The 17,423-nt window shown below is 39.7% G+C and overlaps 1 long non-coding RNA gene across 3 annotated transcripts in view; it reads left to right on the top strand.

Annotated features, from left to right (window-relative positions):
- LOC138688590 (uncharacterized) overlaps positions 1-17,423 on the top strand; it is a 117,653-nt gene that overhangs the window by 27,086 nt on the left and 73,144 nt on the right. For all 3 annotated transcript variants that reach the window (XR_011327467.1, XR_011327466.1, XR_011327465.1), the window contains one exon: positions 16,633-16,777. This is a non-coding gene — a long non-coding RNA (uncharacterized lncRNA). The remainder of the gene's footprint in view (positions 1-16,632; positions 16,778-17,423) is intronic.

The following is a 17,423-nucleotide window of genomic DNA, read 5'->3' as shown; positions in this document are numbered from 1 at the left end:
TCCTCTGCTGAAAGAGCAAGTCAGCTGAAACTTGGACTTTTTGCTGAAAGAGGGGAAAAAAAATAGAGGTAGTTTTTCTTTTAAAGAGCATGACCATACACATTCCGCTCTGGTGCCTTTAAAGGGGACTTCCCTGTTTTAAATGCCCTCCAGCACAGAAATACCAACACCTCTTAATTGTTTAACATATTACAGCCTAAAACATTCACAGAAGTGCTTTCCAAGTATTTCAGTGTTCCAGGTGCTTCGTCCTGCACCTCCTAAAATAATAGGCTATTTCCCCTCAGTTTTCATCTGCTTAGTGCCACAATGAGACATATGCTCTGTATCAAGGGAAGGGGAAGTGAGGGAAGTAAGTGGGACTGCCTGACATTGGTGCTTGCACTTGCGGCATACACAGACTCCTCTGTCTTGCATCACACGGCTTGTAAAGAATGAGAAAATAACGTGGCTTGTACTTGAACTGTGAGATCTCAGGAGAAAAATATCATCTTGTTAAGCATTTGAATGTCACTCTGCACAAAGACCTTCTATCACTGCGCCCTCTGAGCAGCATCACAAAAAGAATAATAATTCTAGTAATCAGCGGTGCTGAACATACACCAGTACATGATGTAGCCGTCTTGCAGCCGTCTTAGAGCCATGCTCCAAATTGTATTTGTTGGTGTGTGGAGGTGACATGAAGCCGAAGTCTGTCACATGCAACCATGAAAAAAATTTATTCTGAAAAAAACATGACATCTTATTTTGATTCAGTGGGGGCAAAGTAAGATGCAACAATTTGCTTGGCCTATGCTTAACTAATTTATTTTTCAACTTGTTTAGCCAAAATGAACTGAGACTTTTCCCCACTCAAGAAATAAATTCCTTAATATGGAGAGAGCACTTAGGGCTCCCTAGGCTTCTGTGAGACTCTACCCTGACATAACAGGATCTGAGCCTACTCTGTCAATCTTATTGTCACGTCCTACCTCTGCTAAGAGTCTCGGATGCCGCCTGCTCGCAAGCTGTGCAGTTCAGACATCCGCGTGCCACGAGTGCAACCTGAACACACTATGATTCAGTGCATGGGCACTGAGTGAAACTGGGCAAAGGGACTTTGTCTGAAAATACCTGTTCAAAAAAGTCTCCCTTCTCCTTCTGGAAAATCTTCCCTACTGTGCAAATGCAAGTTAATACAGATGGCTTAAAGAGTTGGGGTCTTATGTCCTTCTCCGAATAACTCCCTGTAAGGGAGCAGCAGCTGGACACAGTTTCCAGTAAGGAGCTGGAGAGAGGGTGGCTCTGGCTGGCCCGAGGGAGGAGATAATGCAAACTTAAACAATTCTGTGAGAGTGGAGGACTGAATCTTTCCGTGGCTGCAGTTTCAGTCATGCACTTCCCTGCTAAGTTGCCTGCCGTCCCTTTGAATGCACGTCTCCCATGTGACAGAGCAGTGATCTGGCTGCTGAGCCACTAGACTAATATTGTTCTTTTAATCTCACAAAAATGTGTTATAAAAGGGTTTGATTCACATGAGAAATTAAGTATAAGATCTGTCCTCATAAAGACATTATACCATGAATGCTCTCTTTCTGCTGGCTGCAAGAATAGGTGGCTCAAGGGTGAAAGGGTAGCATTTACATTTAAATACACCTATTGGAATCACACAAACAGAAGGCCAGAACTACTGCTCCCTCTCTGAATGCTTTTAAAGTTGGCTGCTTTTTTTACACAGCAGCATCTTTCTTTCTTTCTTTCTTTTTTTTTACATAAGCAAAAATGGGAAATGAGATCCTTAAGATCCCATAAAATAAAACAAAGAAGGTCTTTGTGCCAGCAGAATAAATGGATGAACCTTTTCAGACTAATTATTTTACTTTTCATCTGTATGTGCCACTCAGGAGGCAAAATCCAGATATGAAGCAGAGCTTTCTCTGCTGTTACACTAACTGGTAGTGCTGGCCGGGTGTGATGCTGTTTACATTTCCCAGAGAAAGTGAAATGCACTTTTTTTTGTGTGTCTGACAAACCCAGATTTACCCCGTGATAAAACAGAAAGCTCCTTACCACCTAGAGAAAACAGAAACTGAAACAGAGTGGAAAGAGCACTTGGTACCAGAGTGGCCTGGCAGCCAGGGTGCAAGCTCAGTGAAACCCTTGAAATGCACCCGCTTGACCCAGGCCAGGGCTTCTTCCCTTTCCTCTCTGACATCTTCCTCCCCTGTGTGCAGTGACAGAGGCTTATGGGCTGGAGCTTCAAAAACTCTGGGGTTGTCTTTGCTCTTTGGGACCTCTGACTGGGAAAAAAAAAAAAAAAAAAAAAAAGAAAAAGCAAGCTGTGTATTTCCCTTGAATTTTTCCTCACATTTTTTTATGGCTCTTTTATCATGATTTTCCACCACTAAAACAAGGGCCAAAACCAAACACCATGAATAAATTACAATGTAGCTGGAAACCAGAAATCAGGAGCTGCATTCTGAACAATTTTTGCACACAGTCCCCAATTTGTATTAAATTACCACATAACATATAGCTAATAACACTAATCATTAAATATGTTCCAGATGCCTCAGAACAGTGAAGAACTTAAAATCCAGATCTGAATGTAGCAGTTTCTTAACATCTAGTTAATATTTTTTTCTTTGAATATGTATGTAAAACTGCTATCTTGATATATAACCTTGGACAGTGGTGAATCTTAAGGCATTTTGTACAAACTTAATGAAACTATATAGATTTTAGAATGTCTTCTAAGTGGAGTGAAATGATCAGATCTTTAAAATGCATGCAAAGAAAAAAGAAGTGAAGGAGTCCATATCTCCATGTTCAGTAGCCCTCTATGGGTCTTATTTTAAAAGTATATCTAACTGTATTTTGTTTGGCTTTTTAATAGTTTTGACCTTTACAACATCGTGTGGCCATATAAAACAAAACAGCATGTTCCTTAGTCTTCTTAGTCTAGCATGTTTTCCTAGCTTTTATGTTAGGAGAAATGCTGAATAATTCTTTCCTGCATATTTTATCCATTTTTTCATAATTTTATGTCAACCACTCATCAGTCACCTTTTTTCCAAACTGAGGAATCCTCTGCAACCTAAAGTCTCCATGTAGAGAAGCTTTTCTACATGTCAGATAATCCTTGTTGCACCCTGTTGTAGCTCTCCTCCTTCTTCTATGCCTTTGTGGAGGTGAGGGGATCAGAGGTGTATTCAGTATTCACCGTGAACTTATGAAACAGCAGAATGACATCTTCTGCATTGTTCTCCCTTCCCTTCCAAAGGACTCCTGACATCCTGTGTGCTGTCTGACTGCTACCAAGCGTTAGGATGATGTTTTCATTGAGTTTAAAGGTCCGTTGTAAGGAGGAATTATTCTCCTGGCCCATGGATACATAGGGCCACATTACCTGAATTCAGAGGATTTTATTTCATCTGCAGAGCAGTTTAGACAACCTAAATTGCACACCTGTGTTTTGATCCTACAGTGCAATGAAGGTGCCTCAGTGCTCCTGAGGGAGAAGTTCCTTCCAGCCAGCCAACAGTCAATATTATGCACCTCAGCCCACTGAGAATTTAGGTAAAAAATATCTTCTGAGGAATACAACATCAAGTAAAGCCCATTTTTAAAAGGTGGAGGGGATGGTAGATATTCTGAGGTTCTGGTTCCTGGCCCCAGTTTCCTGTTTTCAATAATAGTGTAACATAAAATATCAAGTTATCCCCAAAAGAAAGAACCAGAATCTATCTACTACCACTATCTGTTAGGTAAATTATCTCTCTTGTTTCCCTGGTGGGTACTGAAATGTTTCTGGGGAAATGTTGTGGGAACTTCCAGGTCAAAGAAGGAAGCCTGTAGTTGCTTTTGGGTTCTCATACCAATTAGACTGTGTGGGCAGAAGATGGTCCAAGTTGCTGTTTGAGGTTAGAATCAGACACCTCCATTCCAATTCAGGCAATGTTATTGGATATGGGCCAAGAAGTTTATGCTAAAAGTTTAGTATCATCAAGTTATATCAAGCATAGCTCAAATACAAATACTTATTTCCTAGCTTGAGGCTCTCATTTCACACTCTGCATGAATAAAGTATAGCCTGACCAAACAAAGATTGTGAGACAAGTGCAAGCTCTACTTAGAGGTTAAGAACCTGATTTCTCTCTCAAACCAGTTTTACGGTCATTTAGCTCCATTGACTTTGGTGGAATGAGTCCTGATTTACAGCATTGCTTCAGAGCGGGTTTAAAGCTGTGTTATACAATAGCAATGCTGGTGCCAGGTCTTTGGGAGCAAAGCATGTTTGCATTGTGCATGCCACAGTACTATCAGTTCTGAGGCCCTAAAGAAAATGTCTATTAATTTTTTATCCATAGAGAACAGATTTTCAAGAAATTATTTAGGTTTCTCATTTGTTGCCTTTTATTATTTAATATCAGTTATGTTTTGGGGTTTTTTTCAGTGATTTATCATTTACCAAGGTAATTCTGGGGCTTCAAATCAAATATATACGTTAGGGGTTTACAGAGTCCATACTTGTGTGTATTTTTGTTGGAACAGACACCCTGAACTTGAAATTAAATCTCAAAAATGCTGTCAAATTTAAAAACAAAACCCCAGCAACAAAACAGAATTACATACTTTAGAAACTACTTGGAAATTAATTTACCTCCTGTCACCTCTCCCAAGTGTGATTTTAAGTTTGCACACAGTAGGCTACCATTTCTTCAGAGTTTGAGGTGCACCACCATAGGAGGTCTCCTGTGCTGCTTCTTACCTCACATTGACTTTCTAGCAAATAGAAAACATCTGGGTGAATGCATCTGAGCAAGGAATGAGGATCTGTGTTCTTAGCTTGACTCATGTTGACACAAAATATTTTTACTGTGGGAAAGCTAAGCGAGCCGAACGTGATAAAATTGCAATCCACTTCACTGCTACGTAGATACAACTATGTCTGCTGGAGCTCTCCTTTAGGAACTTTAGCTCATGTGCACATATGATATGGAAAAACACATGTACTTTTGATGCCTCTCTGCTGTATCTCTTAAATTGCCAGAGCTCACCTTTCACAGTCCTTAGCAGCTGGTCTGTCACTGTAGAAGGATCTTATCTTCTTTGTGAGCCAGCCCTTATCTTCTTATCCAGTGCAATGGCCACGTTCTTTGGAGAAGAGATCAGCTAGTATTTTCCCTTCTCTTTCCTCATAAAATAATCTGAAGTGGGGCAGAAGCATCAGGAGTGCAGTGGTGAAAAGAAGGATTTGTTTCCTGAGAGGTGTCATTGTTTCTCAGTTCCCAGCAGCAGAAACTTTAAACTAATGATCTTTCCAGAACATGTAAGCCAGCTGGGCCCAAGACTCATGTTCATGTTGTGATGATTTGATATTGTTATGAGTATTCATTCCTAGCAGGGACAATGTTTTGCAACATCATATTAAGGATAATAATAAATAAAACCATACTCCCTTGTCTCCCCCAAAAACAACCTCCACCATGGCTATTTATGCAATGGATCTCGGGGGCTTCAAGCCCTTTACAGATATCAGGGTTAGTGCAAGACAGACTTATTGAAGCAACTGGGTGGCTGTGGTGTCACTTCTCCACTTCTCTCCCTTTCCCCGCAAAAATCCTGACTTTAGGGAGGGGATAGAAATCTTTTCTTATGTGCCTGACTTGCTGGGAGAGAGCTGCATAGTTGTGGTCTGTTTGCTCAATGTTAGCTGCGCTGCCTGAGTGTGAAAGTAAGCATGGAGGGTAGATTCTCCCTGACTTCTGTGGGATCTGGAGCCGATCCATGAGGAATGCTACTGTTTTCAGCACTTCCCTTGCTCTGCCTAAGACCAGGCACACAGAGATATGAATGTTGTTGCAGCTGCCACATACTACATATAAGCCACATGTTGATGATTATGGCTTTAAATGAGAAGGTCTTTGTTTAAAATGTTGTTTTCTTCCATCTAGAACCTACCAGGTTTTGTGCAATACTTAAAGGAAGAGTTTCTATTTTTAATGTTGTTAACAGTATACCTGGAATTTATATAATATCACAGTTTGTATTTATTAAAAAGACATATATTTATTTATTGTGCAGACAGCTTTATAGTAACAGAGAACTACCCCGTAATTAATTGAAACAAATTGGCCTATTCATTCTTCAATTGTTTGTATCATTTTATGTTGTGGTTTATTACTTGTAGGTCTGCTTCAGTTCACTCCTCAAATAACAGTGCTTTTCTTTAAAATATAATGAACTGTGTTGCATTTATGAGACCTGCATGGTCAAATCGTGTTACTCCTGTCACCCTGCTGGATGCCATGTCACACTGCCAATGTTTGGACTGAGCACTGACTGCTGGCTTCGGCAAGACTGGAAAGGAAAGGAAGACCTGGACACACTGACTACATCTAAACTATTAAATAAAATTAGTCAGAGACTTCTCCTGGAGGCCAACTGGCATGAAGGAGCTTGCATTCACACAGCTAAACTCTCTCACCCTCCAAATCACAGTGCCCACATCCAAAATACCTATTGGAGATAGTCCCTGACCCAGGTTAATACCTAAGCTGTGCTTTGGCATTGTCTGGAAGAGCACAAGCAGCCTTGGGCCAAAACTATGCCAGGGACCAATTTAGTAGTATGGACGGTTTCAGGCCCATGCCTTACTGGTCCTGTGTAGTTTATTTAGTGTCAGAGTGAAACCTCAGTAATTCTGCCAGAAGTCAACAGAAAACGCCTATTGGCCTCAGTGGCCAGAAGCCCCTGAGAAGTATAATTATTAGTTTGTTCACCTCCTTCACATCTGGATTCTTTTTTCTCTCATTCTGTTTTTTGCCAAATGAGTACTGAAATGACATTTTTAAAATCTCATAGAGTAATAGAATTGAGTTGTTGCCTGCTCAAAACTTGTTGATAGTTTTGAACTACTGAGAGGTTTTTCACACAAGCTGAGATTCTGGAAAAGCCACCTTCAGCTCTCTTCCCCGATGGAGGATCTCCTATGGCTTTGAGCAAGTAACTAAGATCTTCTGTGACTCAACACCCCATTTGGATAAAAGGGTAAAAAGATGTGAGGTGTTGAGATACAAACACACCAGGTGCTCAAGGTCACATAAGCACGCTGAACTGATGTGAACATAAAACTCCCTTTGACGTCCGTGGCAACTTTTTTCACATGTCTGGGAAGGGAATTTATTTTAAACCCTGCAAAATGGACATGAGTGTGTTCACCCCTATATCATGATGTTTTCACAGTCAGAGCACTGGGAGTGGGTTTGGATAAGCCTTAAGTGTCCTATAGTGTGAGGTAATTTGGGGAGCCAGCGCTCTGTGTTTCTAGGGCTAACTCTGTGTACCTGGTACCCCAATTATCCCGTGCAACACTGTCCTTCATGGTACTATGCTATACTTCCATCTGCAGCAATATAAATAAGAATCAGGCAGTTCATGCTATAATCTTTTTCTCTATTCTAAAGATAAATGGCAGTGAAGGCCAAGTAGGTTTAAAAAGCTCATCATACAAAATTATTATATTAGGCCATGCTGTATTACTGAGATTACAGAAAATTAACTACATGTATTGAATTAAACCATGATTTTCGAATGATCTTAACAGCAGCAGCAGAATTGGGACTTTTTAATCATTGCATTATCAGTTTGGTAGGTAACTACTATACTGATTGCTGCTCAAAATGAAAAACTGTATTGTTTTATCCAGAAGGTTTCTGGTTTCTAGCATTAGCCTTTACTTTTCTTAGAGCTCAGACATATGATTGAATTACTAAAGCTAACAAGTACTGATTTCAACAACATTTAAGCTAACGCATATTTTGCCTCAGGTTTGCTACAGACTAAGAGTGTGCTGTTAATGGGGTCATTTGATGTGCAACACCTTGCTGAACTATGAGAACTTGATTGTGTGCTTTTGCCCAATGTTCCTTTTAGGGTAAAAAGACTCTTTGTTTTTTAATTGACCTATTCATGGATCAGTCTCATAAAAGAGGCTATGGAGCCTGATATGTACATAGTCATACCTCGCCCGGGCTGTGCGAATCTTAATGAAATTGTTATGAAGAAAAGAATAGAGTTGTTGCCCAGAATGATTTACTTAGAAATCAGTCATTTTATTTTTTTTTCTGAGCTGGATTTTGAAAAGCAGGAAGTATGTCAAAGCAGAGGAGGAACATTTGACCTAACCTACCTTTGGCCCCCTTTCCCTTCCCTTTCCATGTTGCCCCTCAAGCCTGAAGCACTCTCCCATGGATGCTGGCATATGGCAGTGGCTCTACTCAGACCTAGTGAGACCACTGCTCAGTTAACATTTGCAAGGCCATAATGTGTTTATTTTTGCAGTCTGATCTTGTGAGAAGCCGAGGAGGGCTTGCGTCTCCCTCCTACTCATAACAGTAGTGTTGAAAGTGCTCAGTGCATTCTAGGGTAAAGCCTTGAATGCTGCGGGTTAGAGAGTTGCTAATGCTCCTTTGGTCTTCACTGAGGGAAAGCCTGGCTCTCCATTAAACAAAAAACAAAACAAAAGAAAAGAACAAAAACCCAACACAATAGTTGTCGTGGCCCAAATAAAACATAAAAAGCCCAATCTCAGCCCAAGCACTCAGTTTGGGGATCCTCTGGAATTAGAGGCTTGAAGCTTGACCCAGGGATGAGTATCTCCATGGTCTTTTTATGGGCAGAAGAATGCAGGCTCTGCCCATGTGTGAATGGCCTGTGGTGTGCGAGGACATAGCCCAGTGGCCCAAACTGGTATTCCCTGCCTGCTGGCAGAGGGTATCACCACAGACTTGATGCTTACCACACTTCTCAGGCTCTGAGCTGTGCTATGCAGCCATCAGCCCAGGCTTCACCTTGGGCTCTTTTTGACCCTCTGTACTTTTTTTAAACTTGATCCTTTCAGCTTATATTCTCCCTCTAACAATTCTCTCTCTTTTTTGTTTTTTTTTTTTTTCTCTCTACTTCCACAAACTGAACTGTCTTTGCCAAGCTCCCCACTCCACCATCTATCCACCCCATATGTTTATATTTTCCTATTGCTGAGGCACGTTGTGCTGACCTGCCTGGACAGAGCTCCTTTATCACAGAGATAAACATGATGTCCCCCTCACATAGAGTTTCTATCATGTGTGACCTTTCCTCTTGAACTGCCATGACCTTTTTTTTATTAATGCTGTACTGTGCTGCTTGCAGAAGCCAGGAAAGAAAATCTTTTGTTTCTAGATAGAATACTGCTAAAGAACATGATACGGTCTTGTTTTTAATCCAGCTAATTAAAATCTGCATGTGCAGTGTAACTGAGAATGCAGCCTTCGCCCACCACTTTCCCACAGGCAGGGAATAAAGGCCTTTAGTGCAGCAGCAGCTAGCTACCCTTGGATAACAGAGAACAGAGCCCACAATTCATCCCAGCTTTCCTTATCATATCCGTGGAGGGCTTTTCCTTCCCTCCCTCCCTCCCTCCCTCCCTCTCCCTTTCTCTCCATGGAATCACTTACAGTAGCAATGCGCCTCTATACATCACTTCAGAACATAATCAAGTTAAAAATATGTTAGCTCGCATTTATCTGTGCTCCGGTGAGCTCTGAATATAATTCATTTCTAACACAAAAAAGAAGAAAGCGAAAAAAAGAAAAAATAAAAAGAGAAAGAAAAAGAGAAAGAAAAAAGAAGGAAAAAACAGAAAGAAAAAGAAAGAAAAAGTGTCTATTTCTAATCAAATGTCAAACCTATTTATGTTAAAACTGTTCTGCCAAGAACTAACTGAATAACACAGTTTAGCAGTTCACACTTTCTTATGTTCATTATGTAGGCTTTTTTGGATTTGCTGGATGGTTGTGGTTATTGCTAAGGCTGCCTTTTGTGTGTGTGTCAGGGAAAGGGTGCCATGGAATTTTTTTTGTGAAACACTTCCTTGGTTAGTTTTTCACTTGTTGCTTTTTGTTGGGTAACTGAAGTGGGGGAGGGAGGAGAAGGAGGGCAGCCGGGTGGGAAGAAGCAGTGAGGGCAGAATGGGAAGCACTAAAATTGAGCCTCCACCTGTTTTCTCTTTCTTCAAGTCATGTTTTATATGATGATGATGAGGTCAACAGGGAGCATAAAAATGTGCCAGGAGATTCAAAATGTGGAAGGAGATTGTACAACATGAGTAGAAAACACATTTCAATGCATGTAAAGAAGCACCGCCCCCCCCCCCCCCCCCCCAGTTCCCTCAGTAAAGCACACAAACAGGCTTTCTGTGGGCATTCCCTGGTAACCCGCACAAAGAGCTGTTCAAACAGCTGTGCCCTCAGCTAAACACCATCCATGGGCTGCTGCGGAAAATGCCGGGGTTTGTGCCTTAACTTCCCTAGCTCAAATTCAGCAAAATATACCTACAATTATTAAAGGAAGGGATTCTGAGTCCTGAATAAATATGCAACATCTCAGGAAATGATTTATTTTATTTGTCTGTAATGAATTATTCATATATATGTTGTACTCAGGGAATGATTAAGGAGATATGAAAAAGCGGTGTTTTGAAATCTAATAAAGCTTATTAGGTGACACCAGTCTAATTAAAGCACCTAATGTCACATTTTTTTAATACCTAAGTATTTTAAAAATGGAGAACAGAACAATTAAAAGACATCAGAAGTACTGTGCTGCCTATATATTAAGTTATGTTGATCAAGTACAACAGTGCTTTTCATCACAACTTGGTTATCTCATGCTGACCTCTATAAGCATGAATAAAGAGATCTGCACATTTTTCTGCTTTTAGTGCCTGTGGAAGGATAACATTAAATAAGAAATAGGTATTAGTATACTTATGTAACGCAGATATATTTATATAATATATCATGAAATTACAGCAAGCATAATTTTTTTATGTACTCTGGAATTAGTGTCTAATTGGTAGAACTGTGATAGCCAAGAGGTTATTTATCTGTATTTTATGAATTTAAGATTTTCTTTTTTTCATATTTTGAGGAATATACTCAATAATTGCTCTTTGGTAGTGACATTTGCTTTGACACAGTAAAAAGATTGTTAATAACAAGTCATGTATTTTTTATAAAATGAGTGTTTGCATATTGCATAAGCAATATAAGATTTATGAAGCTTTGTGTATTCCTTTTAAGTGTGCTAATCCTGATAAATATGGCATTTTTTTATTGTTACTTAGCAGCCTTCCTCAAGCATTAAAATTAATTTGTATTTTGGGGGGGACACTTCTAATTTTTATGGGCAGATGTGATGTTAAATAATGTCCTGTAATCCCATGTATATAATACATAAATTAGGGTGGTGATGATTATTATTTTTGTCACTAATAACTGTTGTTGTAGAACCCTTCTTATGCAGAGGGGACATAACAACAGCTGAAAAATCAACCATATTGCTATGTTAGTCATACATGACAAGCAGCATGGCAGAAATTCCCTCTCAAAGTTACTGAAGGATGCTGAACATCAGGGCATGCTAAAGGTCAGGCTTAATGATGGGGCATAAGTCTCAGATCCCCACAGTGAACATTTAATGTATTGGAAATCAGGCTGCCTTTACTAAGTCCATAAACCACTTTATGCACTCAAAACTGCATCCAAAGGACCCAAAAGTGTTTAGGAGGTTGTTCTCAATACTCTTAATGAAAAGGGGATCAAAATGACATCCTTTAGTCTTGCACGTGGGACCTGAATCTGCACTTCAGATGTTTTCATTCATCTGTGTCATCAGCGGCCGTTTACAGGGATTCCTCATTGGTGATACCATGGAAAACAAGACTGTGACAAGGGGGCATACCTGAATTTTTGTATCAAATAATTTTCAAAGTTGTCAATTTCCATTTCAAAAGTTTTTCAAAGTTTTCAAATTTTCAGAGTTTGTATCTCTACTTTTTATGTCACTACTACTCTTTTGCACAGCAGATACATACTGATCTTCCAGAATTAAAAGCAAATTCTACATTAAGTGAAAGTTAAGAAAACTCAAGAGGCTGACATGTCAAAGATGGCAGTTATTTAAAATGTTCAGCTATGGCTGCAGAAACATCCCTTTAAAATGACCATTATTCTTTCCTATACTAACCTCATATCAAAGCAAGTTCTTAAAACAGCACCAAAAGAAGTGAAAAGAATAATTATGATTAAACTTCTTTTGACGCTGCAAATTTCTCTCACAATCCAATTCTCAGATTTCACTGCATCCCTTCCAAACAAAAGCCGTCTAGCCCAATTGTGCAAGAATGTTTTATAACGCTATGAAATGAAGGGTCAGTTAATTACGCCCTTTCTACAAATGATGAAGACCATGGCAGTAATGCTTCATCCAAACTGATGATTCAGGGGGACAGTAGGAGGCAGCTGCTGAATTGCAAACAGAAACATGAGTCACCCTCTCTCTGACTCTTAAATAAAAAACCAAAACAATAATACGATTAGAAATTACTTTCCCTGCCCTCAGAGTAGAGGAAGAGAGTAGCAGCTCATCTGTTTTTGCAAAATAACTAGGTAAGTTTATTACTGGTAGTAAATGGTAAATGCTGTAGCCACATAGCTCTGGAAACGGAAGAGTGACACTGACTAAATAATCACGCCAAATTCAGGTTTTACCCACTGAGAATAATTCTGTGAATAAAATCCGGGTTGGGAGCTTGGGATTTAGCCTACTGCTAGCATAGTAGTAACAACAATAATCCTAATAAGTAATTATTAGTAATGGGAACACAGTGACAGCACTTGTTAGTTATAAATAATTAGTTATCAGCAATGAGAAGCCTGTGGCAGCAGCGGGAGCCCAGGGCTGGTTGCCCTGGAGGTTCTTGGCAAAAGGAGCACGGTGGGAACACCACCACATCTCCTCCCCATGGCAGGCTGAGCGCGAGGTGTAAGCTACTGAAACGGAACAGGGGAACTGCTTACTCATGGCATTGTAAAGCCTTCTTTCTACTCATTTATCCTTGGTCTGTCAGTAAGGTCCTAGTGTCTCTCTGGGACACGGTTAAGTCCAGGAGGAATGGGCCAAGCTCTCATTCAGTTCAATGTAAAACTGAAAATGCAGTGCTTCCGAGCACTTCTCCACCTGTATTAAGAAGCCTTAAATCCCTTTAAAAAAACCAACCTGATATCTGTGTTTCCAAATTTGAGCCTGATGATACTGTTGCCGCTCGTGTTGGTTGGATCAGCATGCCTATCTACACCAACACCCAGGTTCTCAGTTTTCTCTGCAAGAAATAAAGTCCTGGACTGTACCTTCTACTAACTTCAGGAAGACAGTTTTGGACAGGTAGAGTATCCAAAGTTTAGTTTTCTGGAATTGTGCCCACCAGCAACTAGGCAGAGTTTGGCCCTCTCAGTCTGTTCACTGCCTGTGAGGATGGCTGTATTATTACATTTAACATCAATGCAATAATCCAAAGAAAAGCAAAAAAAGATGTTTTGCACATTTTCTGGTACCAGGGGATTACCATTTACTGCTGCTGTTATTTAGAAATACATACATACATATACGTAGCCTTTTTAATTCTCTCAAAAGAAATGGGAGCTGGATTACATCTGAGCAAGCTAGCTAAACAATTATTAATGTAACTAAATTAATTCACAATTCATCCCACTTTTATGACCTTTTTGTATACTTAAGTTTGATTAATTTCTCTCAGACAAGTACTATGCATATGCATGGCCCAACACTTCTACCTTGCTCCCTGTCACCACAGGACGATTGGGATAATCTTCATGTTTGCACCAGGTCAGGTGGGACATTGGTAGCAGCAGCCCTTTTGCTGCTACTGCAACACTTTTTGGGTTCCAAACAGCTGAAATGTGGTAGATGCATCCCTGACAGCTTTAACCTATTGGGAAAAATGGAACATCTCTGAAAGCTTGAGTTCAAAATATCGCCAGCATCAGATCTGGCGTAATTTGCTCTTCAGAGATAAACATGTGAGTGCTTAGAAGGAAATACTCCTGAACACAAGTAGTTGTTGAAGTTTACCTCTGATGACATCTTTGGGAAACACACCAGAACAACCCACTGGTACAAGACATGCATAAAGCCTACAAGCTCTTTACCAGGTGGAAAAGCCATTCTGTGACAGCTAAGGATGAGATGAAACAAAAAAGACTGAATTCAGCAAAGCACACGTGCACTTTCTGAATGAAGTCAACTAAAAGGTCAAGAGAATAATCTGAGTGATAAGCAATGTAATGAGACACCCACTAGAAGTAATTTTCAGATGTGCTTCCAATCAGCTGCTTGTTTTGAGAAAACATCGTTTCAGCCTTATTTTTTGCACCTGCAAGGTAGTTACCTGGATTAGCCTAATACTTAACATGTGCCCTGTCACTTTAATGTCCTTCCTGCCAGGGCTGCCTGCAAGGATACCTGGCCTGGTGCTTAGAGCTTGGACTCAGGGTGCTCCATGTTTTGCTTATGGATTACAACATTCACATTCCTATTTCCTTGGTTTTGCTTCCAGAAATCTATCAACAAATTTTTTTTTTTTTTTTGTATCATCTGCCATTTTTTCTTCTATAAAATTATATCTGTCATGTCTTGAAGCTCAGTAACTGTGTCCTTTGTGTCAACCTGCAAAAATTTGTTGAGCTCTGTTTAATCCCTTTCTCTGAATTAGCTACTTTCTTTTAATTTCTAGTTACGGTATTTTCCTAATCTTCTATCTCAAATGCTTTGCTTCAGATATTAGGATTTTTAATTTCTAACTTTGTTCTGTCTTGTATTTCAAAGTGCTTGGAACTTTCTGATGCCACTTATCACAGCCCTTGCCTTAGACATGCTTTTTCAGAAACTCAGCTTCTCACACAAAGTATTTTCCAGGAGTTTTTTATTTCAGTGATTACTATCCCAACAGATGGAGTTTCTGTCTCTTCCATTTGAATCTGGTAAGTAATCTAACAAAAGTTAGGGGGTATTTGTGTCACTTGTGAGTTTAAGATTTTATTTCTTTCTTCTTTTACCAACAGCCAAGATCATCGTTGGTTTCTATAGTGAAGATGAAAAGTATGAGCCATTCAAGCTAAACTGAGGTTCTGGAGGGATCATAGTCTTAAAAGCAGTGAATTTAGGAGGCAAATATAAGCTTTCTTAGTGCGATGAAACATAATATGGTCCTGTGAAGTGTGTTTTTAAAAAGTGAGAAATGCTAATTAATCATGCTTTGAACTTAGTATACAAGTTGACTTTTCAATGCTGACTTTGACTTAATTAGCTGGCAAAATACTATTAATTAAAATACTCTTTCTAAAATTTTTAAAAAATTCTTTATATGTTGCCTTGATAAAGATCATAACATAGATTTGAGCAGTTGTAAAACTCTTCTATTTCTAAGCATTTACTTCTGGAACAAATCCTGCTAAAGACCCTGGGAGTAAGGGAATAAACCACCTGGTCCGTGAGCTGGGAGAGTTGCTACTCTCATTCTTACCATAGCTCTGTCTTGGCTGGTATCCTGCTTTGTCTCCGTCAGGTTCATTATGAAAATAAATTATCCTTTGTCAGTATGTTGTTGGTAGATTTAAATAATTCTTAGCAGATTAGTGAGACACAGGTTTTCTCTGCAGAAATCCTGCTGATCAGACTCTGTGGCGTACTGAACATCCAGCTGTTTTATTATTTTGCTTTTAATGACCATTTCAAAGTAATACCCTGAATAACCAGTAGAGACTCTTCTAAATAAAGGTACAGTGCTTGCTACCTCCAGTCTTCTGGAACAGTGGTTGTTTTCATGTAGTCTAAAATTTTAGTTTCTTCAGAACTTGCCTGCCTTGTGGGCCTGGTAAATTTTTTGGTTTCCTATATTGGCAATTCAAAATCTTGGATAGCTGCCCCTCTTTATTACAAAACCAACCAACACACAAAAAAAACCCAACAAGAAGGTTTGATATTAGTAAACCCTTGATGTTCTGAGCAAAGAAAACTGATGCAGGAAAATAATCGAGCTTTCCATTAAAATGCCTCAGCTTTTCTAATTGCTTTCTTTAGGCCTTTCTGATCTAATGCAGTCACTGACTGTTATGTGAGCCTTTTACTTCTGATGGACTTACTGATTTTTTTCTCACTAGCTCTCAGCTTCTGATAAACCCTCCAATTCATGCACTGGCTTCCTGTTTCTGATACGCAGAACACATGTCAGAACAACTGGCCTAACTAGAGATGAAAAATAGTGAGAGAAACTATAAGATGTAAGAAAGGAGAAGTACAAACACCAATTCAGTGTGAGCTTTAGGATGTTAAAATTCGAGATTCTAGGGATTCAGTTGTCATGTAAATGAATCTGAGAATTTTTGGTTGCTGTTAATATAAAATTTTTTGGGTTGTAAAAGATTCAATGAACGCATGGCTGTTTCTAATTAGTGGTGGCTGTCACTAAAATGAATATGTTGCTGAGTGTTCAGTTTCTGGGAAACGTGGTTGAAACATGAGCAGCTCTCTCGATGCAGAGCTCCGAGTCAGATGTTTTCAGAGGGGATGTTCCCCATTAAGTAATGACAGAGAACCATACGGAACACATTACAAATCGAAATACTGATTGATGAAGTGCCTGTGGTCAGCTTTCTACAGAAATGAGAATTTTGAATGTATTATCACATCAGCATGGAACTGATCTCACGTACAATCACATTCTGTTTTCATTTCTCTTTTGCTTCACAGTCTCATACGTGCTGTTCCAGATCACGTTTATAGTGAGCAGAACCTCAGACCAAAGGAAATAAAGCATCAAGTTTGAGCTCTGATGTTTCATTGATTTAGCCCAGTTCACAGAAGCCCAATAAGTCTGAGTTTGTTCACACAGCTGGTAAGCTATAAACTCTTTCTCCCTGTAGCAAACTTCTCCCCTCCTTCCCAAGAGCTGAGAGAGGGGACTTGGAGATTGCTGGAGCATGCTGGCATTGGGGAGGGAGAAGTGGGGTCACCTGGTAAGGCAGGGTAGGCCCAGTGCAGGTTTGAATTAATCGGACCAAAATCTCCACTTCGCCTTCCCAAAAGTAGGTGCTTTCCTTTTCCCATGTAGCTCATTTGCAGGGGTTCATTGAGGAACAACAACTGGTTCATGCTGACTTCGGGGCGAGATTGCTTGATTTGTTTGCATTCAAGTTACTTATTACTCTAGCTCCAAGTTTAGGTTTGTTTCAGATACATTGACCTCTTCTGTTTTACACAGAAAGCAAACAGGGCTGGTCATACGAAATGTGTATAGCTATTCACTGTGTACACAGATTGCAAGTGAATGCATGTCTGAGTCACAACACATTTAAAGAAAAATAGGTCAAAGTATCTAGCTCTTTTTTTGCCAAACAGTTCTTAAATGGTACTTCAGTAAAAGCCTGAGCAGGAACAGACTTAGACACATATTTAGCACAGTGTTATGACCACTTGAGTATTTCTGTTTCTGAGATCCCAGCACGAGATTATTACAGTGCTAAGGCACATCAGGTGTGAAA

This window comes from Haliaeetus albicilla, chromosome 13, assembly GCF_947461875.1.
Source record: "Haliaeetus albicilla chromosome 13, bHalAlb1.1, whole genome shotgun sequence".
NCBI lineage: Eukaryota > Metazoa > Chordata > Aves > Accipitriformes > Accipitridae > Haliaeetus > Haliaeetus albicilla.
This window is presented reverse-complemented; position numbering and strand designations above follow the sequence as displayed.